We start from the raw sequence: 23,780 nt of genomic DNA, 5'->3' as shown, positions 1-23,780 counted from the left end.
GGGTTAGGGTTAGGCTTAGGGTTGGGTTAGGGTTAGGGGTTAGGGTTAGGGTTTAGGTTTAGGGTTAGGGTTAGTGTTGGGTTAGGGTTAGGGTTAAGGTAGGGTTAGGGTTGGGTTAGGGTTAGGGTTTAGGGTTAGGGTGTCCAGCCTTACGTCCCATTCAGCTGTGAGTGTAGATGTGGTCAGTCCAGTTGCCTCACAGCCCGTGATTGAATTTTGTAAGAATTCCTCTCTCTCTCACTGTCTTTCTCTTTTTATAATTAATTTTTATAATGGGCTGGAGCTGATTTGCAATGTTGTGTTTCTTGGTGCTGTACATCCACTTGAGTCACTTACAGAGAGACATCAATAAATTCTTTTCTAGTTTCTAGTAGTCAGATATATGTTTTTTCTGTGAATAGAGTGTGCTGAGTCCAGTTCCTTGAACAATGAGTATGTCTTGGCGATTACATTATTGGCGTATGGAACGGTATCTGTGCCAATTTCAACCTCCTGGTTTATGCATCACCGCACCACACTTTTCCCCTTAAGCAGCCATAAGTGTGTTTTGTAAACGTGTGATGGTGTTCTGTTTGTAATTCAGTTCACGGTTGGCGATTTTTAGATTCCCTTTATAAGTGATATCTTATGATAAGTTTCTCTTGCTGTCTAACTTATTTCACTCTCAATGACCATACATAAGTCCCCCTGAGTTGCTGCAACTGGCCTCATTTCATTGATTTCAGGGCTGAGTAATATTCCGTTGTGCTTAAGTACCAAATTTTCTTTCACCGTTTTTTCCTTCCAAGGACTATGAAGTTGTACCCAAGTCGAGGCTGTTGTAAACATAGCAGCAGTAAACGGGGTGCCTGCATCCTGTGGATTTTTGGTTTTGCCAACATATAGGCCCATGAGTGGAAGCGCCCTATGCTTTGTAGCTCTGTTTTTTAGATGCTTCAGGAAACACAGCACACTTCTCCAGAGTGGCCGTTGGCAATTTACATTCCCCCCTTCAGCGTAACAAGGCTCCCTTTTCTCCTCTCCTTGTCCTGCATATCTGGTTTTTACCCTTTGTGAGGATGGTCCTTTTTTCTGATTCACAGTGATACCTCTCTGTAGTGTTGATTTGCATTGCCCGCTTCTTTGGTTGGGCAAAAAGGGCGTATGCGTTTTTCCTGAATATATTCTGGAAGTTAAATTTGAGAGACAGCTTTCTTTTTTAATTGATGAATTAATTAATTTATTTTTGGCTGTGTTGGGTCTTCGTTTCTGTGCGAAGGCTTTCTCTAGTTGTGGCAAGCGGGGGCCACTCTTCATCGCGGTGCGCGGGCCTCTCACTATCGCGGCCTCTCTTGTTGCGGAGCCCAGGCTCCAGACGCGCAGGCTCAGGAGTTGTGGCTCACGGGGCTAGTTGCTCCGCGGCATGTGGGAGCTTCCCGGACCAGGGCTCGAACCCGTGTCCCCTGCATTAGCAGGCAGATTCTCAACCACTGCGCCACCAGGGAAGCCCCTTGAATAGTTTTGTATTTAAAGTTTGTCTGTGGGGACTTCCCTGGTGACGCAGTGGTTAAGAGTCCGCCTGCCAATGCAGGGGACACGGGCTCGAGCCCTGGTCCGGGAAGCTCCCACATGCCGCAGAGCAACCAAGCCTGCGCGGCACAACTACTGAAGCCTGTGCGCCTAGAGCCCGTGCTCGCCCACAAGAGAAGCCACCGCAATGAGAAGCCCGTGCACCACAAGGAAGAGTAGCCCCGCTCGACGCAACCAGAGCAAGCCCACATGCAGCAACGAAGACCCAATGCAGCCAAACATAAATTATAAACTAAAATAAAATTTGCCTCTGAATAACTTTGAGTGAATTTGGTATAAGTTGTAAAGTTTGCATCTACATTCACTTCATTCCAAATGGTTTCCAATGAATTGTTCCTTAACTACTTTTAGAAAACTTTTGGGATAGAGACTCCGTTTTCGTTTGAATTTCCAGTTTAATGGATTCAGCAGTCCTGTCAGTAGGGCACGCTGCCTCCAGTGACCTGTGAGGGAGGCACGGCCTGCACTTCCTGCACTGACCACAGGGTGGCGCCGAGTTCGCCTCTCTGACCCACAGCGCATGCTCATTCCATGGAACTCCATTGTGAGGGCAGCTGAGAGGAGTTGAGCCGCCTCAGGCGCGGGGGCGGGGGCGGGGGCCTTCGGGTAGGACGCCCGGCTCAGCTTCTCTGCTGAGAGGAGCTCGGTCTCCATCTCCTCAGGACTCGCTGGGGTTTCGGCTTCAGGACAAAGTGGGGCTGCCTCCACGCTGACTAGGGAACTAGGGTTCCTGAGGACCCAGGTGATGCCTGAGGAAAAGGTGAAGAGACGGTGAGGAAAAGTGGGGAGAAGCTTCCTGTGGGCGACTGACCGTTGAGGGGGTCCGTCTTCGTGTGAGCGAGGGAGGGCTTGGCGTGGAAAGCTGGGTTTTTGGTCAGGTTTGTGTGCAGGGTAGCCAGCGTGAGTTATGGGGCGTCCAGTTTTCCCAGCACCATTTATCGTGGGGCGTGTCGTGCTCCTTGGTGTGTCCTTGGTCCCTGTGTCATAAATTCACCGACCCCGTCCGTGTGGGTTGAATTCTGGTCTCTCTGTCCTGTTCCTCTGGTCCCTGTGCCCGTTTAGAGCCAGTTCCACACTGTTTTGGTGACTGTAGCTTCTCAGCAGAGTGTGACGTCAGGGAGGGAGATGCCTCCAGCCCGTTCTCTTTTTTCAGGGTTTCTTTGGCTATTTGGGGTCCTTTGTGGTTCCCCACAGATATTAGGAGGATTTGCTCTATTTTGGGGGAAAATACCATGGAATTTTGGCAGGGATTGCATTCACTGTGTCCACTGCTTTGGGTAGCATGGATATTTTAACAATATTAATTGTTCCATTCCATGAGAACAGGATATCTTTCCATTTCTTGGTGTGTTTTGCAATGTCTTCATCAATGTCTTCAAGTTTTCAGTGTGCAGGTCTTTCACCTCCTTGGTTGACTTTATTCCCAGGTATTTTGTTCTTTTTGAATGCAGTTGTAATTAGGGTTGCTTTCTTTCTCTTTCTGATGGTTCATTATTAGTGTTTAGAAAGGCAACTGATCTCTGTGTATTGATTTTGCAACTTTACTGAATTGATTTATTAGTTCTAATAGTTTTTTTGTGGAATGAAGTGGAAAATTGGAATTCAAAAATCCCACTGTTTCTACCATATCCAGGTCGTCCACAACACGGAGGACAGCGGCTCCTAATATAACCTTCCCACAGTGCCTCTAAATGACATGTGGACTTTGGGTGAACTGGATCTGGGTAAGGCTTGGCTTCTATATGGAAGTTTGATGTTTTCTCTGCTTTTCTGGCATGCTGTTGACATACATGATGTTTTGAAAAGTAATTGACTTTCCAGTAATTTCAAACATACAACTTTACATACATAAAAACAAGTCTCGTCCCTTGATTAAATATACTCCTAAATATTGATGTTGACATTCTTAAAAATGGAATTGTTCTCATAAATTCTTTTTCAGATTATTTTTTGCCAGCGTATGCATATAAGATAGATTTTCATGAATTGATGTTTTGTTCTGTAACTTTGCTTATTAATGAGTTGATTAGCTCAAATAATTTCTTTGCTGATTATAGGTAGTCTTATATATAAGATGATGTGACCTATGTTCTGTGAAGAGACACGGTTTTAATTTTTCCATTCACCCATGGATGCCTTTTCTTTCTTTCCTCAAGATTCTGGGTAGAACTTCCAGTACACTATTGAGTAACGGTGATGAAGGCCAGCTTCCTGGCCCTGTTCCTGATTTCAGGAGTAAATCTTTCAGTCTTTAACGTTGAGCATGATGTTTGCTGTGGCTTTTTGTACTACTCTTTTCCATATTGAGCAAATTTCCTTTTATTCCTGCTTTCTTGAGTGTTTTTCATGAAATAACCCTGGATTTTCATTGTAGATGTTTTGCATTAATTGATATGATTATGTGTTTTTACTTCACACCATTATTGTGGTTGAATACATTGCTTACTTTTCATATGTTGAGCAACCTGAAATTTCTGATGTAGAGATACTTGCTTATGGCATTATCCATTTAAAGTTCTGTTGGTTTCATGTTGCTATTATTGTGTGATAGATTTTTACGTTCCTATTTGTAAGTTGTACTGGGGTAGTTTTCTTGTTTTTTTCCTTTATTTTTAAAATCTTTTTTAAAATAGTGGTTTTATTTCATTTTACTTATTTATTTCTTTTGGCCACGTCCCATGGCTTGTGGGATCTTAGTTCCCCAGTCAGGGATCGAACCCGAGCCCTTGGCAGTGAAAGCACAGAGTCCTAACCACTGGGCCACCAGAGTATTCCCCAGTTTTCTTTTTCGAGATGTAGTTGTATAATCTGATTAGACTTGGCTTGGTGTAAGTGGTTTGGAGGGTTAGCATTAGGGCTGGGGCTGGTGTGAGGGTTGGGGCTGTGTATGGTTCATGGTTGCTGTTATGGTTTAAGTTTTATGGTTAATGAGTTATTTATGGGTATGGTTAATGAATATATTTTATGGTTTGGTTATGGTTATGGTTTTGCTTATTGGTTAAGGTTTATGGTTTTGGTCTCAGGGTGTTAGGGTTCTGTGTTAGAGTGGGTGTTAGGGTATGGGTGAGAATTGGGGTACAGGTAGGATGCGGGTAGAGCATGGGTTAGGGTAAGGTACAGGTTTAGGGTACGGGTTAGGCTAAGGTTAGGTCAGGGCTTAGGGTCAGGATCAGAGTTTAGGGTTAGGGTCCATGTCAGGATTAGCGTCAAGGTTGAGCGAGGCCATTGTTTGCTGCTCCTCCAGTGCTGGATTCTCATTGATAGACGAATGAAATGTCTGCTCTGGTCACCCACTGTTTCAAATTGAGCTCAGCCTTAGTCAAGGGTTCTTAGGGCCTCAGAGGTCATGCAGGGTTTCCCTCCACCCTCCCTCCTGGGAAGGGTGATGCAGGCCCCACTCTGTCTGGGCAGCCCCAGGTCCAGCATGGCCCTGACATGCAGGATACTAAGTAGACGTGATGGAAGACTTGGTGCCTCAGTCTGCCAGCCCCCAGGTGCTGCCTTTTTTTTTTCCCTTAATTAATTAATTAATTAATTTTGGGCTGTGTTGGGTCTGCATTGCTGCCCGGAGGCTTTCTCTAGTTGCGGCGAGTGGGGGCTTCTCATTGCGGTGGCTTCTCTTGTTGCAGAGCCCAGGCTCTAAGCGCGTGGGCTTCAGCAGTTGGGGCTCGCGGGTTCTAGAGCGCAGGCTCAGTAGTTGTGGTGCACGGGCTTAGTTGCTCCACAGCATGTGGGATCTTCCCGGACCAGGGCTCAAACCCGTGTCCCCTGCATGGGCAGGTGGATTCTTAACCACTGCGCCACCAGGGAAGTCTGGTGTTGCGTTCGTGAGGGCCGGTGGGGCCCTCGTGGGACTGGGCGGATCCTTTGTTCCATCTGCACGGGTGTCCAAGCAGGTCTCAGAACAGCCCTTGGCCTCTGAGCGTCCAGGCAGGCACCCACGTTCCTCCAGCTCAGGTTAGCCTTGGCCCCTCCAGCCCCCGTGGCCAATTACTGAGCTGATTGTGTCTTTACTCTTTCAAATGAAATCACTCTCTCCAGGTTGGCGAGAAGTTTACTTGTGAACTTGGTTAGGGTTAGGGGTTAGGGGTTAAGGGTTAGGGGTTAGGGTCAGGGTTAGGGTTAGGGCTAGGGCTAGGGGTTAGGGTTAGGCTTAGGGTTGGGTTAGGGTTAGGGGTTAGGGTTAGGGTTTAGGTTTAGGGTTAGGGTTAGTGTTGGGTTAGGGTTAGGGTTAAGGTAGGGTTAGGGTTGGGTTAGGGTTAGGGTTTAGGGTTAGGGTGTCCAGCCTTACGTCCCATTCAGCTGTGAGTGTAGATGTGGTCAGTCCAGTTGCCTCACAGCCCGTGATTGAATTTTGTAAGAATTCCTCTCTCTCTCACTGTCTTTCTCTTTTTATAATTAATTTTTATAATGGGCTGGAGCTGATTTGCAATGTTGTGTTTCTTGGTGCTGTACATCCACTTGAGTCACTTACAGAGAGACATCAATAAATTCTTTTCTAGTTTCTAGTAGTCAGATATATGTTTTTTCTGTGAATAGAGTGTGCTGAGTCCAGTTCCTTGAACAATGAGTATGTCTTGGCGATTACATTATTGGCGTATGGAACGGTATCTGTGCCAATTTCAACCTCCTGGTTTATGCATCACCGCACCACACTTTTCCCCTTAAGCAGCCATAAGTGTGTTTTGTAAACGTGTGATGGTGTTCTGTTTGTAATTCAGTTCACGGTTGGCGATTTTTAGATTCCCTTTATAAGTGATATCTTATGATAAGTTTCTCTTGCTGTCTAACTTATTTCACTCTCAATGACCATACATAAGTCCCCCTGAGTTGCTGCAACTGGCCTCATTTCATTGATTTCAGGGCTGAGTAATATTCCGTTGTGCTTAAGTACCAAATTTTCTTTCACCGTTTTTTCCTTCCAAGGACTATGAAGTTGTACCCAAGTCGAGGCTGTTGTAAACATAGCAGCAGTAAACGGGGTGCCTGCATCCTGTGGATTTTTGGTTTTGCCAACATATAGGCCCATGAGTGGAAGCGCCCTATGCTTTGTAGCTCTGTTTTTTAGATGCTTCAGGAAACACAGCACACTTCTCCAGAGTGGCCGTTGGCAATTTACATTCCCCCCTTCAGCGTAACAAGGCTCCCTTTTCTCCTCTCCTTGTCCTGCATATCTGGTTTTTACCCTTTGTGAGGATGGTCCTTTTTTCTGATTCACAGTGATACCTCTCTGTAGTGTTGATTTGCATTGCCCGCTTCTTTGGTTGGGCAAAAAGGGCGTATGCGTTTTTCCTGAATATATTCTGGAAGTTAAATTTGAGAGACAGCTTTCTTTTTTAATTGATGAATTAATTAATTTATTTTTGGCTGTGTTGGGTCTTCGTTTCTGTGCGAAGGCTTTCTCTAGTTGTGGCAAGCGGGGGCCACTCTTCATCGCGGTGCGCGGGCCTCTCACTATCGCGGCCTCTCTTGTTGCGGAGCCCAGGCTCCAGACGCGCAGGCTCAGGAGTTGTGGCTCACGGGGCTAGTTGCTCCGCGGCATGTGGGAGCTTCCCGGACCAGGGCTCGAACCCGTGTCCCCTGCATTAGCAGGCAGATTCTCAACCACTGCGCCACCAGGGAAGCCCCTTGAATAGTTTTGTATTTAAAGTTTGTCTGTGGGGACTTCCCTGGTGACGCAGTGGTTAAGAGTCCGCCTGCCAATGCAGGGGACACGGGCTCGAGCCCTGGTCCGGGAAGCTCCCACATGCCGCAGAGCAACCAAGCCTGCGCGGCACAACTACTGAAGCCTGTGCGCCTAGAGCCCGTGCTCGCCCACAAGAGAAGCCACCGCAATGAGAAGCCCGTGCACCACAAGGAAGAGTAGCCCCGCTCGACGCAACCAGAGCAAGCCCACATGCAGCAACGAAGACCCAATGCAGCCAAACATAAATTATAAACTAAAATAAAATTTGCCTCTGAATAACTTTGAGTGAATTTGGTATAAGTTGTAAAGTTTGCATCTACATTCACTTCATTCCAAATGGTTTCCAATGAATTGTTCCTTAACTACTTTTAGAAAACTTTTGGGATAGAGACTCCGTTTTCATTTGAATTTCCAGTTTAATGGATTCAGCAGTCCTGTCAGTAGGGCACGCTGCCTCCAGTGACCTGTGAGGGAGGCACGGCCTGCACTTCCTGCACTGACCACAGGGTGGCGCCGAGTTCGCCTCTCTGACCCACAGCGCATGCTCATTCCATGGAACTCCATTGTGAGGGCAGCTGAGAGGAGTTGAGCCGCCTCAGGCGCGGGGGCGGGGGCGGGGGCCTTCGGGTAGGACGCCCGGCTCAGCTTCTCTGCTGAGAGGAGCTCGGTCTCCATCTCCTCAGGACTCGCTGGGGTTTCGGCTTCAGGACAAAGTGGGGCTGCCTCCACGCTGACTAGGGAACTAGGGTTCCTGAGGACCCAGGTGATGCCTGAGGAAAAGGTGAAGAGACGGTGAGGAAAAGTGGGGAGAAGCTTCCTGTGGGCGACTGACCGTTGAGGGGGTCCGTCTTCGTGTGAGCGAGGGAGGGCTTGGCGTGGAAAGCTGGGTTTTTGGTCAGGTTTGTGTGCAGGGTAGCCAGCGTGAGTTATGGGGCGTCCAGTTTTCCCAGCACCATTTATCGTGGGGCGTGTCGTGCTCCTTGGTGTGTCCTTGGTCCCTGTGTCATAAATTCACCGACCCCGTCCGTGTGGGTTGAATTCTGGTCTCTCTGGCCTGTTCCTCTGGTCCCTGTGCCCGTTTAGAGCCAGTTCCACACTGTTTTGGTGACTGTAGCTTCTCAGCAGAGTGTGACGTCAGGGAGGGAGATGCCTCCAGCCCGTTCTCTTTTTTCAGGGTTTCTTTGGCTATTTGGGGTCCTTTGTGGTTCCCCACAGATATTAGGAGGATTTGCTCTATTTTGGGGGAAAATACCATGGAATTTTGGCAGGGATTGCATTCACTGTGTCCACTGCTTTGGGTAGCATGGATATTTTAACAATATTAATTGTTCCATTCCATGAGAACAGGATATCTTTCCATTTCTTGGTGTGTTTTGCAATGTCTTCATCAATGTCTTCAAGTTTTCAGTGTGCAGGTCTTTCACCTCCTTGGTTGACTTTATTCCCAGGTATTTTGTTCTTTTTGAATGCAGTTGTAAATAGGGTTGCTTTCTTTCTCTTTCTGATGGTTCATTATTAGTGTTTAGAAAGGCAACTGATCTCTGTGTATTGATTTTGCAACTTTACTGAATTGATTTATTAGTTCTAATAGTTTTTTTGTGGAATGAAGTGGAAAATTGGAATTCAAAAATCCCACTGTTTCTACCATATCCAGGTCGTCCACAACACGGAGGACAGCGGCTCCTAATATAACCTTCCCACAGTGCCTCTAAATGACATGTGGACTTTGGGTGAACTGGATCTGGGTAAGGCTTGGCTTCTATATGGAAGTTTGATGTTTTCTCTGCTTTTCTGGCATGCTGTTGACATACATGATGTTTTGAAAAGTAATTGACTTTCCAGTAATTTCAAACATACAACTTTACATACATAAAAACAAGTCTCGTCCCTTGATTAAATATACTCCTAAATATTGATGTTGACATTCTTAAAAATGGAATTGTTCTCATAAATTCTTTTTCAGATTATTTTTTGCCAGCGTATGCATATAAGATAGATTTTCATGAATTGATGTTTTGTTCTGTAACTTTGCTTATTAATGAGTTGATTAGCTCAAATAATTTCTTTGCTGATTATAGGTAGTCTTATATATAAGATGATGTGACCTATGTTCTGTGAAGAGACACGGTTTTAATTTTTCCATTCACCCATGGATGCCTTTTCTTTCTTTCCTCAAGATTCTGGGTAGAACTTCCAGTACACTATTGAGTAACGGTGATGAAGGCCAGCTTCCTGGCCCTGTTCCTGATTTCAGGAGTAAATCTTTCAGTCTTTAACGTTGAGCATGATGTTTGCTGTGGCTTTTTGTACTACTCTTTTCCATATTGAGCAAATTTCCTTTTATTCCTGCTTTCTTGAGTGTTTTTCATGAAATAACCCTGGATTTTCATTGTAGATGTTTTGCATTAATTGATATGATTATGTGTTTTTACTTCACACCATTATTGTGGTTGAATACATTGCTTACTTTTCATATGTTGAGCAACCTGAAATTTCTGATGTAGAGATACTTGCTTATGGCATTATCCATTTAAAGTTCTGTTGGTTTCATGTTGCTATTATTGTGTGATAGATTTTTACGTTCCTATTTGTAAGTTGTACTGGGGTAGTTTTCTTGTTTTTTTCCTTTATTTTTAAAATCTTTTTTAAAATAGTGGTTTTATTTCATTTTACTTATTTATTTCTTTTGGCCACGTCCCATGGCTTGTGGGATCTTAGTTCCCCAGTCAGGGATCGAACCCGAGCCCTTGGCAGTGAAAGCACAGAGTCCTAACCACTGGGCCACCAGAGTATTCCCCAGTTTTCTTTTTCGAGATGTAGTTGTATAATCTGATTAGACTTGGCTTGGTGTAAGTGGTTTGGAGGGTTAGCATTAGGGCTGGGGCTGGTGTGAGGGTTGGGGCTGTGTATGGTTCATGGTTGCTGTTATGGTTTAAGTTTTATGGTTAATGAGTTATTTATGGGTATGGTTAATGAATATATTTTATGGTTTGGTTATGGTTATGGTTTTGCTTATTGGTTAAGGTTTATGGTTTTGGTCTCAGGGTGTTAGGGTTCTGTGTTAGAGTGGGTGTTAGGGTATGGGTGAGAATTGGGGTACAGGTAGGATGCGGGTAGAGCATGGGTTAGGGTAAGGTACAGGTTTAGGGTACGGGTTAGGCTAAGGTTAGGTCAGGGCTTAGGGTCAGGATCAGAGTTTAGGGTTAGGGTCCATGTCAGGATTAGCGTCAAGGTTGAGCGAGGCCATTGTTTGCTGCTCCTCCAGTGCTGGATTCTCATTGATAGACGAATGAAATGTCTGCTCTGGTCACCCACTGTTTCAAATTGAGCTCAGCCTTAGTCAAGGGTTCTTAGGGCCTCAGAGGTCATGCAGGGTTTCCCTCCACCCTCCCTCCTGGGAAGGGTGATGCAGGCCCCACTCTGTCTGGGCAGCCCCAGGTCCAGCATGGCCCTGACATGCAGGATACTAAGTAGACGTGATGGAAGACTTGGTGCCTCAGTCTGCCAGCCCCCAGGTGCTGCCTTTTTTTTTTCCCTTAATTAATTAATTAATTAATTTTGGGCTGTGTTGGGTCTGCATTGCTGCCCGGAGGCTTTCTCTAGTTGCGGCGAGTGGGGGCTTCTCATTGCGGTGGCTTCTCTTGTTGCAGAGCCCAGGCTCTAAGCGCGTGGGCTTCAGCAGTTGGGGCTCGCGGGTTCTAGAGCGCAGGCTCAGTAGTTGTGGTGCACGGGCTTAGTTGCTCCACAGCATGTGGGATCTTCCCGGACCAGGGCTCAAACCCGTGTCCCCTGCATGGGCAGGTGGATTCTTAACCACTGCGCCACCAGGGAAGTCTGGTGTTGCGTTCGTGAGGGCCGGTGGGGCCCTCGTGGGACTGGGTGGATCCTTTGTTCCATCTGCACGGGTGTCCAAGCAGGTCTCAGAACAGCCCTTGGCCTCTGAGCGTCCAGGCAGGCACCCACGTTCCTCCAGCTCAGGTTAGCCTTGGCCCCTCCAGCCCCCGTGGCCAATTACTGAGCTGATTGTGTCTTTACTCTTTCAAATGAAATCACTCTCTCCAGGTTGGCGAGAAGTTTACTTGTGAACTTGGTTAGGGTTAGGGGTTAGGGGTTAAGGGTTAGGGGTTAGGGTCAGGGTTAGGGTTAGGGCTAGGGCTAGGGGTTAGGGTTAGGCTTAGGGTTGGGTTAGGGTTAGGGGTTAGGGTTAGGGTTTAGGTTTAGGGTTAGGGTTAGTGTTGGGTTAGGGTTAGGGTTAAGGTAGGGTTAGGGTTGGGTTAGGGTTAGGGTTTAGGGTTAGGGTGTCCAGCCTTACGTCCCATTCAGCTGTGAGTGTAGATGTGGTCAGTCCAGTTGCCTCACAGCCCGTGATTGAATTTTGTAAGAATTCCTCTCTCTCTCACTGTCTTTCTCTTTTTATAATTAATTTTTATAATGGGCTGGAGCTGATTTGCAATGTTGTGTTTCTTGGTGCTGTACATCCACTTGAGTCACTTACAGAGAGACATCAATAAATTCTTTTCTAGTTTCTAGTAGTCAGATATATGTTTTTTCTGTGAATAGAGTGTGCTGAGTCCAGTTCCTTGAACAATGAGTATGTCTTGGCGATTACATTATTGGCGTATGGAACGGTATCTGTGCCAATTTCAACCTCCTGGTTTATGCATCACCGCACCACACTTTTCCCCTTAAGCAGCCATAAGTGTGTTTTGTAAACGTGTGATGGTGTTCTGTTTGTAATTCAGTTCACGGTTGGCGATTTTTAGATTCCCTTTATAAGTGATATCTTATGATAAGTTTCTCTTGCTGTCTAACTTATTTCACTCTCAATGACCATACATAAGTCCCCCTGAGTTGCTGCAACTGGCCTCATTTCATTGATTTCAGGGCTGAGTAATATTCCGTTGTGCTTAAGTACCAAATTTTCTTTCACCGTTTTTTCCTTCCAAGGACTATGAAGTTGTACCCAAGTCGAGGCTGTTGTAAACATAGCAGCAGTAAACGGGGTGCCTGCATCCTGTGGATTTTTGGTTTTGCCAACATATAGGCCCATGAGTGGAAGCGCCCTATGCTTTGTAGCTCTGTTTTTTAGATGCTTCAGGAAACACAGCACACTTCTCCAGAGTGGCCGTTGGCAATTTACATTCCCCCCTTCAGCGTAACAAGGCTCCCTTTTCTCCTCTCCTTGTCCTGCATATCTGGTTTTTACCCTTTGTGAGGATGGTCCTTTTTTCTGATTCACAGTGATACCTCTCTGTAGTGTTGATTTGCATTGCCCGCTTCTTTGGTTGGGCAAAAAGGGCGTATGCGTTTTTCCTGAATATATTCTGGAAGTTAAATTTGAGAGACAGCTTTCTTTTTTAATTGATGAATTAATTAATTTATTTTTGGCTGTGTTGGGTCTTCGTTTCTGTGCGAAGGCTTTCTCTAGTTGTGGCAAGCGGGGGCCACTCTTCATCGCGGTGCGCGGGCCTCTCACTATCGCGGCCTCTCTTGTTGCGGAGCCCAGGCTCCAGACGCGCAGGCTCAGGAGTTGTGGCTCACGGGGCTAGTTGCTCCGCGGCATGTGGGAGCTTCCCGGACCAGGGCTCGAACCCGTGTCCCCTGCATTAGCAGGCAGATTCTCAACCACAGCGCCACCAGGGAAGCCCCTTGAATAGTTTTGTATTTAAAGTTTGTCTGTGGGGACTTCCCTGGTGACGCAGTGGTTAAGAGTCCGCCTGCCAATGCAGGGGACACGGGCTCGAGCCCTGGTCCGGGAAGCTCCCACATGCCGCAGAGCAACCAAGCCTGCGCGGCACAACTACTGAAGCCTGTGCGCCTAGAGCCCGTGCTCGCCCACAAGAGAAGCCACCGCAATGAGAAGCCCGTGCACCACAACGAAGAGTAGCCCCGCTCGACGCAACCAGAGCAAGCCCACATGCAGCAACGAAGACCCAATGCAGCCAAACATAAATTATAAACTAAAATAAAATTTGCCTCTGAATAACTTTGAGTGAATTTGGTATAAGTTGTAAAGTTTGCATCTACATTCACTTCATTCCAAATGGTTTCCAATGAATTGTTCCTTAACTACTTTTAGAAAACTTTTGGGATAGAGACTCCGTTTTCGTTTGAATTTCCAGTTTAATGGATTCAGCAGTCCTGTCAGTAGGGCACGCTGCCTCCAGTGACCTGTGAGGGAGGCACGGCCTGCACTTCCTGCACTGACCACAGGGTGGCGCCGAGTTCGCCTCTCTGACCCACAGCGCATGCTCATTCCATGGAACTCCATTGTGAGGGCAGCTGAGAGGAGTTGAGCCGCCTCAGGCGCGGGGGCGGGGGCGGGGGCCTTCGGGTAGGACGCCCGGCTCAGCTTCTCTGCTGAGAGGAGCTCGGTCTCCATCTCCTCAGGACTCGCTGGGGTTTCGGCTTCAGGACAAAGTGGGGCTGCCTCCACGCTGACTAGGGAACTAGGGTTCCTGAGGACCCAGGTGATGCCTGAGGAAAAGGTGAAGAGACGGTGAGGAAAAGTGGGGAGAAGCTTCCTGTGGGCGACTGACCGTTGAGGGGGTCCGTCTTCGTGTGAGCGAGGGAGGGCTTGGCGTGGAAAGCTGGGTTTTTGGTCAGGTTTGTGTGCAGGGTAGCCAGCGTGAGTTATGGGGCGTCCAGTTTTCCCAGCACCATTTATCGTGGGGCGTGTCGTGCTCCTTGGTGTGTCCTTGGTCCCTGTGTCATAAATTCACCGACCCCATCCGTGTGGGTTGAATTCTGGTCTCTCTGTCCTGTTCCTCTGGTCCCTGTGCCCGTTTAGAGCCAGTTCCACACTGTTTTGGTGACTGTAGCTTCTCAGCAGAGTGTGACGTCAGGGAGGGAGATGCCTCCAGCCCGTTCTCTTTTTTCAGGGTTTCTTTGGCTATTTGGGGTCCTTTGTGGTTCCCCACAGATATTAGGAGGATTTGCTCTATTTTGGGGGAAAATACCATGGAATTTTGGCAGGGATTGCATTCACTGTGTCCACTGCTTTGGGTAGCATGGATATTTTAACAATATTAATTGTTCCATTCCATGAGAACAGGATATCTTTCCATTTCTTGGTGTGTTTTGCAATGTCTTCATCAATGCCTTCAAGTTTTCAGTGTGCAGGTCTTTCACCTCCTTGGTTGACTTTATTCCCAGGTATTTTGTTCTTTTTGAATGCAGTTGTAAATAGGGTTGCTTTCTTTCTCTTTCTGATGGTTCATTATTAGTGTTTAGAAAGGCAACTGATCTCTGTGTATTGATTTTGCAACTTTACTGAATTGATTTATTAGTTCTAATAGTTTTTTTGTGGAATGAAGTGGAAAATTGGAATTCAAAAATCCCACTGTTTCTACCATATCCAGGTCGTCCACAACACGGAGGACAGCGGCTCCTAATATAACCTTCCCACAGTGCCTCTAAATGACATGTGGACTTTGGGTGAACTGGATCTGGGTAAGGCTTGGCTTCTATATGGAAGTTTGATGTTTTCTCTGCTTTTCTGGCATGCTGTTGACATACATGATGTTTTGAAAAGTAATTGACTTTCCAGTAATTTCAAACATACAACTTTACATACATAAAAACAAGTCTCGTCCCTTGATTAAATATACTCCTAAATATTGATGTTGACATTCTTAAAAATGGAATTGTTCTCATAAATTCTTTTTCAGATTATTTTTTGCCAGCGTATGCATATAAGATAGATTTTCATGAATTGATGTTTTGTTCTGTAACTTTGCTTATTAATGAGTTGATTAGCTCAAATAATTTCTTTGCTGATTATAGGTAGTCTTATATATAAGATGATGTGACCTATGTTCTGTGAAGAGACACGGTTTTAATTTTTCCATTCACCCATGGATGCCTTTTCTTTCTTTCCTCAAGATTCTGGGTAGAACTTCCAGTACACTATTGAGTAACGGTGATGAAGGCCAGCTTCCTGGCCCTGTTCCTGATTTCAGGAGTAAATCTTTCAGTCTTTAACGTTGAGCATGATGTTTGCTGTGGCTTTTTGTACTACTCTTTTCCATATTGAGCAAATTTCCTTTTATTCCTGCTTTCTTGAGTGTTTTTCATGAAATAACCCTGGATTTTCATTGTAGATGTTTTGCATTAATTGATATGATTATGTGTTTTTACTTCACACCATTATTGTGGTTGAATACATTGCTTACTTTTCATATGTTGAGCAACCTGAAATTTCTGATGTAGAGATACTTGCTTATGGCATTATCCATTTAAAGTTCTGTTGGTTTCATGTTGCTATTATTGTGTGATAGATTTTTACGTTCCTATTTGTAAGTTGTACTGGGGTAGTTTTCTTGTTTTTTTCCTTTATTTTTAAAATCTTTTTTAAAATAGTGGTTTTATTTCATTTTACTTATTTATTTCTTTTGGCCACGTCCCATGGCTTGTGGGATCTTAGTTCCCCAGTCAGGGATCGAACCCGAGCCCTTGGCAGTGAAAGCACAGAGTCCTAACCACTGGGCCACCAGAGTATTCCCCAGTTTTCTTTTTCGAGATGTAGTTGTATAATCTGATTAGACTTGGCTTGGTGTAAGTGGTTTGGAGGGTTAGCATTAGGGCTGGGGCTGGTGTGAGGGTTGGGGCTGTGTATGGTTCATGGTTGCTGTTATGGTTTAAGTTTTATGGTTAATGAGTTATTTATGGGTATGGTTAATGAATATATTTTATGGTTTGGTTATGGTTATGGTTTTGCTTATTGGTTAAGGTTTATGGTTTTGGTCTCAGGGTGTTAGGGTTCTGTGTTAGAGTGGGTGTTAGGGTATGGGTGAGAATTGGGGTACAGGTAGGATGCGGGTAGAGCATGGGTTAGGGTAAGGTACAGGTTTAGGGTACGGGTTAGGCTAAGGTTAGGTCAGGGCTTAGGGTCAGGATCAGAGTTTAGGGTTAGGGTCCATGTCAGGATTAGCGTCAAGGTTGAGCGAGGCCATTGTTTGCTGCTCCTCCAGTGCTGGATTCTCATTGATAGACGAATGAAATGTCTGCTCTGGTCACCCACTGTTTCAAATTGAGCTCAGCCTTAGTCAAGGGTTCTTAGGGCCTCAGAGGTCATGCAGGGTTTCCCTCCACCCTCCCTCCTGGGAAGGGTGATGCAGGCCCCACTCTGTCTGGGCAGCCCCAGGTCCAGCATGGCCCTGACATGCAGGATACTAAGTAGACGTGATGGAAGACTTGGTGCCTCAGTCTGCCAGCCCCCAGGTGCTGCCTTTTTTTTTTCCCTTAATTAATTAATTAATTAATTTTGGGCTGTGTTGGGTCTGCATTGCTGCCCGGAGGCTTTCTCTAGTTGCGGCGAGTGGGGGCTTCTCATTGCGGTGGCTTCTCTTGTTGCAGAGCCCAGGCTCTAAGCGCGTGGGCTTCAGCAGTTGGGGCTCGCGGGTTCTAGAGCGCAGGCTCAGTAGTTGTGGTGCACGGGCTTAGTTGCTCCACAGCATGTGGGATCTTCCCGGACCAGGGCTCAAACCCGTGTCCCCTGCATGGGCAGGTGGATTCTTAACCACTGCGCCACCAGGGAAGTCTGGTGTTGCGTTCGTGAGGGCCGGTGGGGCCCTCGTGGGACTGGGCGGATCCTTTGTTCCATCTGCACGGGTGTCCAAGCAGGTCTCAGAACAGCCCTTGGCCTCTGAGCGTCCAGGCAGGCACCCACGTTCCTCCAGCTCAGGTTAGCCTTGGCCCCTCCAGCCCCCGTGGCCAATTACTGAGCTGATTGTGTCTTTACTCTTTCAAATGAAATCACTCTCTCCAGGTTGGCGAGAAGTTTACTTGTGAACTTGGTTAGGGTTAGGGGTTAGGGGTTAAGGGTTAGGGGTTAGGGTCAGGGTTAGGGTTAGGGCTAGGGCTAGGGGTTAGGGTTAGGCTTAGGGTTGGGTTAGGGTTAGGGGTTAGGGTTAGGGTTTAGGTTTAGGGTTAGGGTTAGTGTTGGGTTAGGGTTAGGGTTAAGGTAGGGTTAGGGTTGGGTTAGGGTTAGGGTTTAGGGTTAGGGTGTCCAGCCTTACGTCCCATTCAGCTGTGAGTGTAGATGTGGTCAGTCCAGTTGCCTCACAGCCCGTGATTGAATTTTGTAAGAATTCCTCTCTCTCTCACTGTCTTTCTCTTTTTATAATTAATTTTTATAATGGGCTGGAGCTGATTTGCAATGTTGTGTTTCTTGGTGCTGTACATCCACTTGAGTCACTTACAGAGAGACATCAATAAATTCTTTTCTAGTTTCTAGTAGTCAGATATATGTTTTTTCTGTGAATAGAGTGTGCTGAGTCCAGTTCCTTGAACAATGAGTATGTCTTGGCGATTACATTATTGGCGTATGGAACGGTATCTGTGCCAATTTCAACCTCCTGGTTTATGCATCACCGCACCACACTTTTCCCCTTAAGCAGCCATAAGTGTGTTTTGTAAACGTGTGATGGTGTTCTGTTTGTAATTCAGTTCACGGTTGGCGATTTTTAGATTCCCTTTATAAGTGATATCTTATGATAAGTTTCTCTTGCTGTCTAACTTATTTCACTCTCAATGACCATACATAAGTCCCCCTGAGTTGCTGCAACTGGCCTCATTTCATTGATTTCAGGGCTGAGTAATATTCCGTTGTGCTTAAGTACCAAATTTTCTTTCACCGTTTTTTCCTTCCAAGGACTATGAAGTTGTACCCAAGTCGAGGCTGTTGTAAACATAGCAGCAGTAAACGGGGTGCCTGCATCCTGTGGATTTTTGGTTTTGCCAACATATAGGCCCATGAGTGGAAGCGCCCTATGCTTTGTAGCTCTGTTTTTTAGATGCTTCAGGAAACACAGCACACTTCTCCAGAGTGGCCGTTGGCAATTTACATTCCCCCCTTCAGCGTAACAAGGCTCCCTTTTCTCCTCTCCTTGTCCTGCATATCTGGTTTTTACCCTTTGTGAGGATGGTCCTTTTTTCTGATTCACAGTGATACCTCTCTGTAGTGTTGATTTGCATTGCCCGCTTCTTTGGTTGGGCAAAAAGGGCGTATGCGTTTTTCCTGAATATATTCTGGAAGTTAAATTTGAGAGACAGCTTTCTTTTTTAATTGATGAATTAATTAATTTATTTTTGGCTGTGTTGGGTCTTCGTTTCTGTGCGAAGGCTTTCTCTAGTTGTGGCAAGCGGGGGCCACTCTTCATCGCGGTGCGCGGGCCTCTCACTATCGCGGCCTCTCTTGTTGCGGAGCCCAGGCTCCAGACGCGCAGGCTCAGGAGTTGTGGCTCACGGGGCTAGTTGCTCCGCGGCATGTGGGAGCTTCCCGGACCAGGGCTCGAACCCGTGTCCCCTGCATTAGCAGGCAGATTCTCAACCACTGCGCCACCAGGGAAGCCCCTTGAATAGTTTTGTATTTAAAGTTTGTCTGTGGGGACTTCCCTGGTGACGCAGTGGTTAAGAGTCCGCCTGCCAATGCAGGGGACACGGGCTCGAGCCCTGGTCCGGGAAGCTCCCACATGCCGCAGAGCAACCAAGCCTGCGCGGCACAACTACTGAAGCCTGTGCGCCTAGAGCCCGTGCTCGCCCACAAGAGAAGCCACCGCAATGAGAAGCCCGTGCACCACAACGAAGAGTAGCCCCGCTCGACGCAACCAGAGCAAGCCCACATGCAGCAACGAAGACCCAATGCAGCCAAACATAAATTATAAACTAAAATAAAATTTGCCTCTGAATAACTTTGAGTGAATTTGGTATAAGTTGTAAAGTTTGCATCTACATTCACTTCATTCCAAATGGTTTCCAATGAATTGTTCCTTAACTACTTTTAGAAAACTTTTGGGATAGAGACTCCGTTTTCGTTTGAATTTCCAGTTTAATGGATTCAGCAGTCCTGTCAGTAGGGCACGCTGCCTCCAGTGACCTGTGAGGGAGGCACGGCCTGCACTTCCTGCACTGACCACAGGGTGGCGCCGAGTTCGCCTCTCTGACCCACAGCGCATGCTCATTCCATGGAACTCCATTGTGAGGGCAGCTGAGAGGAGTTGAGCCGCCTCAGGCGCGGGGGCGGGGGCGGGGGCCTTCGGGTAGGACGCCCGGCTCAGCTTCTCTGCTGAGAGGAGCTCGGTCTCCATCTCCTCAGGACTCGCTGGGGTTTCGGCTTCAGGACAAAGTGGGGCTGCCTCCACGCTGACTAGGGAACTAGGGTTCCTGAGGACCCAGGTGATGCCTGAGGAAAAGGTGAAGAGACGGTGAGGAAAAGTGGGGAGAAGCTTCCTGTGGGCGACTGACCGTTGAGGGGGTCCGTCTTCGTGTGAGCGAGGGAGGGCTTGGCGTGGAAAGCTGGGTTTTTGGTCAGGTTTGTGTGCAGGGTAGCCAGCGTGAGTTATGGGGCGTCCAGTTTTCCCAGCACCATTTATCGTGGGGCGTGTCGTGCTCCTTGGTGTGTCCTTGGTCCCTGTGTCATAAATTCACCGACCCCGTCCGTGTGGGTTGAATTCTGGTCTCTCTGTCCTGTTCCTCTGGTCCCTGTGCCCGTTTAGAGCCAGTTCCACACTGTTTTGGTGACTGTAGCTTCTCAGCAGAGTGTGACGTCAGGGAGGGAGATGCCTCCAGCCCGTTCTCTTTTTTCAGGGTTTCTTTGGCTATTTGGGGTCCTTTGTGGTTCCCCACAGATATTAGGAGGATTTGCTCTATTTTGGGGGAAAATACCATGGAATTTTGGCAGGGATTGCATTCACTGTGTCCACTGCTTTGGGTAGCATGGATATTTTAACAATATTAATTGTTCCATTCCATGAGAACAGGATATCTTTCCATTTCTTGGTGTGTTTTGCAATGTCTTCATCAATGTCTTCAAGTTTTCAGTGTGCAGGTCTTTCACCTCCTTGGTTGACTTTATTCCCAGGTATTTTGTTCTTTTTGAATGCAGTTGTAATTAGGGTTGCTTTCTTTCTCTTTCTGATGGTTCATTATTAGTGTTTAGAAAGGCAACTGATCTCTGTGTATTGATTTTGCAACTTTACTGAATTGATTTATTAGTTCTAATAGTTTTTTTGTGGAATGAAGTGGAAAATTGGAATTCAAAAATCCCACTGTTTCTACCATATCCAGGTCGTCCACAACACGGAGGACAGCGGCTCCTAATATAACCTTCCCACAGTGCCTCTAAATGACATGTGGACTTTGGGTGAACTGGATCTGGGTAAGGCTTGGCTTCTATATGGAAGTTTGATGTTTTCTCTGCTTTTCTGGCATGCTGTTGACATACATGATGTTTTGAAAAGTAATTGACTTTCCAGTAATTTCAAACATACAACTTTACATACATAAAAACAAGTCTCGTCCCTTGATTAAATATACTCCTAAATATTGATGTTGACATTCTTAAAAATGGAATTGTTCTCATAAATTCTTTTTCAGATTATTTTTTGCCAGCGTATGCATATAAGATAGATTTTCATGAATTGATGTTTTGTTCTGTAACTTTGCTTATTAATGAGTTGATTAGCTCAAATAATTTCTTTGCTGATTATAGGTAGTCTTATATATAAGATGATGTGACCTATGTTCTGTGAAGAGACACGGTTTTAATTTTTCCATTCACCCATGGATGCCTTTTCTTTCTTTCCTCAAGATTCTGGGTAGAACTTCCAGTACACTATTGAGTAACGGTGATGAAGGCCAGCTTCCTGGCCCTGTTCCTGATTTCAGGAGTAAATCTTTCAGTCTTTAACGTTGAGCATGATGTTTGCTGTGGCTTTTTGTACTACTCTTTTCCATATTGAGCAAATTTCCTTTTATTCCTGCTTTCTTGAGTGTTTTTCATGAAATAACCCTGGATTTTCATTGTAGATGTTTTGCATTAATTGATATGATTATGTGTTTTTACTTCACACCATTATTGTGGTTGAATACATTGCTTACTTTTCATATGTTGAGCAACCTGAAATTTCTGATGTAGAGATACTTGCTTATGGCATTATCCATTTAAAGTTCTGTTGGTTTCATGTTGCTATTATTGTGTGATAGATTTTTACGTTCCTATTTGTAAGTTGTACTGGGGTAGTTTTCTTGTTTTTTTCCTTTATTTTTAAAATCTTTTTTAAAATAGTGGTTTTATTTCATTTTACTTATTTATTTCTTTTGGCCACGTCCCATGGCTTGTGGGATCTTAGTTCCCCAGTCAGGGATCGAACCCGAGCCCTTGGCAGTGAAAGCACAGAGTCCTAACCACTGGGCCACCAGAGTATTCCCCAGTTTTCTTTTTCGAGATGTAGTTGTATAATCTGATTAGACTTGGCTTGGTGTAAGTGGTTTGGAGGGTTAGCATTAGGGCTGGGGCTGGTGTGAGGGTTGGGGCTGTGTATGGTTCATGGTTGCTGTTATGGTTTAAGTTTTATGGTTAATGAGTTATTTATGGGTATGGTTAATGAATATATTTTATGGTTTGGTTATGGTTATGGTTTTGCTTATTGGTTAAGGTTTATGGTTTTGGTCTCAGGGTGTTAGGGTTCTGTGTTAGAGTGGGTGTTAGGGTATGGGTGAGAATTGGGGTACAGGTAGGATGCGGGTAGAGCATGGGTTAGGGTAAGGTACAGGTTTAGGGTACGGGTTAGGCTAAGGTTAGGTCAGGGCTTAGGGTCAGGATCAGAGTTTAGGGTTAGGGTCCATGTCAGGATTAGCGTCAAGGTTGAGCGAGGCCATTGTTTGCTGCTCCTCCAGTGCTGGATTCTCATTGATAGACGAATGAAATGTCTGCTCTGGTCACCCACTGTTTCAAATTGAGCTCAGCCTTAGTCAAGGGTTCTTAGGGCCTCAGAGGTCATGCAGGGTTTCCCTCCACCCTCCCTCCTGGGAAGGGTGATGCAGGCCCCACTCTGTCTGGGCAGCCCCAGGTCCAGCATGGCCCTGACATGCAGGATACTAAGTAGACGTGATGGAAGACTTGGTGCCTCAGTCTGCCAGCCCCCAGGTGCTGCCTTTTTTTTTTCCCTTAATTAATTAATTAATTAATTTTGGGCTGTGTTGGGTCTGCATTGCTGCCCGGAGGCTTTCTCTAGTTGCGGCGAGTGGGGGCTTCTCATTGCGGTGGCTTCTCTTGTTGCAGAGCCCAGGCTCTAAGCGCGTGGGCTTCAGCAGTCGGGGCTCGCGGGTTCTAGAGCGCAGGCTCAGTAGTTGTGGTGCACGGGCTTAGTTGCTCCACAGCATGTGGGATCTTCCCGGACCAGGGCTCAAACCCGTGTCCCCTGCATTGGCAGGTGGATTCTTAACCACTGCGCCACCAGGGAAGTCTGGTGTTGCGTTCGTGAGGGCCGGTGGGGCCCTCGTGGGACTGGGCGGATCCTTTGTTCCATCTGCACGGGTGTCCAAGCAGGTCTCAGAACAGCCCTTGGCCTCTGAGCGTCCAGGCAGGCACCCACGTTCCTCCAGCTCAGGTTAGCCTTGGCCCCTCCAGCCCCCGTGGCCAATTACTGAGCTGATTGTGTCTTTACTCTTTCAAATGAAATCACTCTCTCCAGGTTGGCGAGAAGTTTACTTGTGAACTTGGTTAGGGTTAGGGGTTAGGGGTTAAGGGTTAGGGGTTAGGGTCAGGGTTAGGGTTAGGGCTAGGGCTAGGGGTTAGGGTTAGGCTTAGGGTTGGGTTAGGGTTAGGGGTTAGGGTTAGGGTTTAGGTTTAGGGTTAGGGTTAGTGTTGGGTTAGGGTTAGGGTTAAGGTAGGGTTAGGGTTGGGTTAGGGTTAGGGTTTAGGGTTAGGGTGTCCAGCCTTACGTCCCATTCAGCTGTGAGTGTAGATGTGGTCAGTCCAGTTGCCTCACAGCCCGTGATTGAATTTTGTAAGAATTCCTCTCTCTCTCACTGTCTTTCTCTTTTTATAATTAATTTTTATAATGGGCTGGAGCTGATTTGCAATGTTGTGTTTCTTGGTGCTGTACATCCACTTGAGTCACTTACAGAGAGACATCAATAAATTCTTTTCTAGTTTCTAGTAGTCAGATATATGTTTTTTCTGTGAATAGAGTGTGCTGAGTCCAGTTCCTTGAACAATGAGTATGTCTTGGCGATTACATTATTGGCGTATGGAACGGTATCTGTGCCAATTTCAACCTCCTGGTTTATGCATCACCGCACCACACTTTTCCCCTTAAGCAGCCATAAGTGTGTTTTGTAAACGTGTGATGGTGTTCTGTTTGTAATTCAGTTCACGGTTGGCGATTTTTAGATTCCCTTTATAAGTGATATCTTATGATAAGTTTCTCTTGCTGTCTAACTTATTTCACTCTCAATGACCATACATAAGTCCCCCTGAGTTGCTGCAACTGGCCTCATTTCATTGATTTCAGGGCTGAGTAATATTCCGTTGTGCTTAAGTACCAAATTTTCTTTCACCGTTTTTTCCTTCCAAGGACTATGAAGTTGTACCCAAGTCGAGGCTGTTGTAAACATAGCAGCAGTAAACGGGGTGCCTGCATCCTGTGGATTTTTGGTTTTGCCAACATATAGGCCCATGAGTGGAAGCGCCCTATGCTTTGTAGCTCTGTTTTTTAGATGCTTCAGGAAACACAGCACA

The sequence above is a fragment of the Balaenoptera borealis genome, assembly GCF_965194805.1.
Source record: "Balaenoptera borealis genome assembly, contig: HAP1_SCAFFOLD_296, whole genome shotgun sequence".
In the NCBI taxonomy this organism is placed as follows: domain Eukaryota; kingdom Metazoa; phylum Chordata; class Mammalia; order Artiodactyla; family Balaenopteridae; genus Balaenoptera; species Balaenoptera borealis.
The sequence above is the reverse complement of the archived record's forward strand: the minus strand, read 5'-3'. Positions refer to the sequence as shown.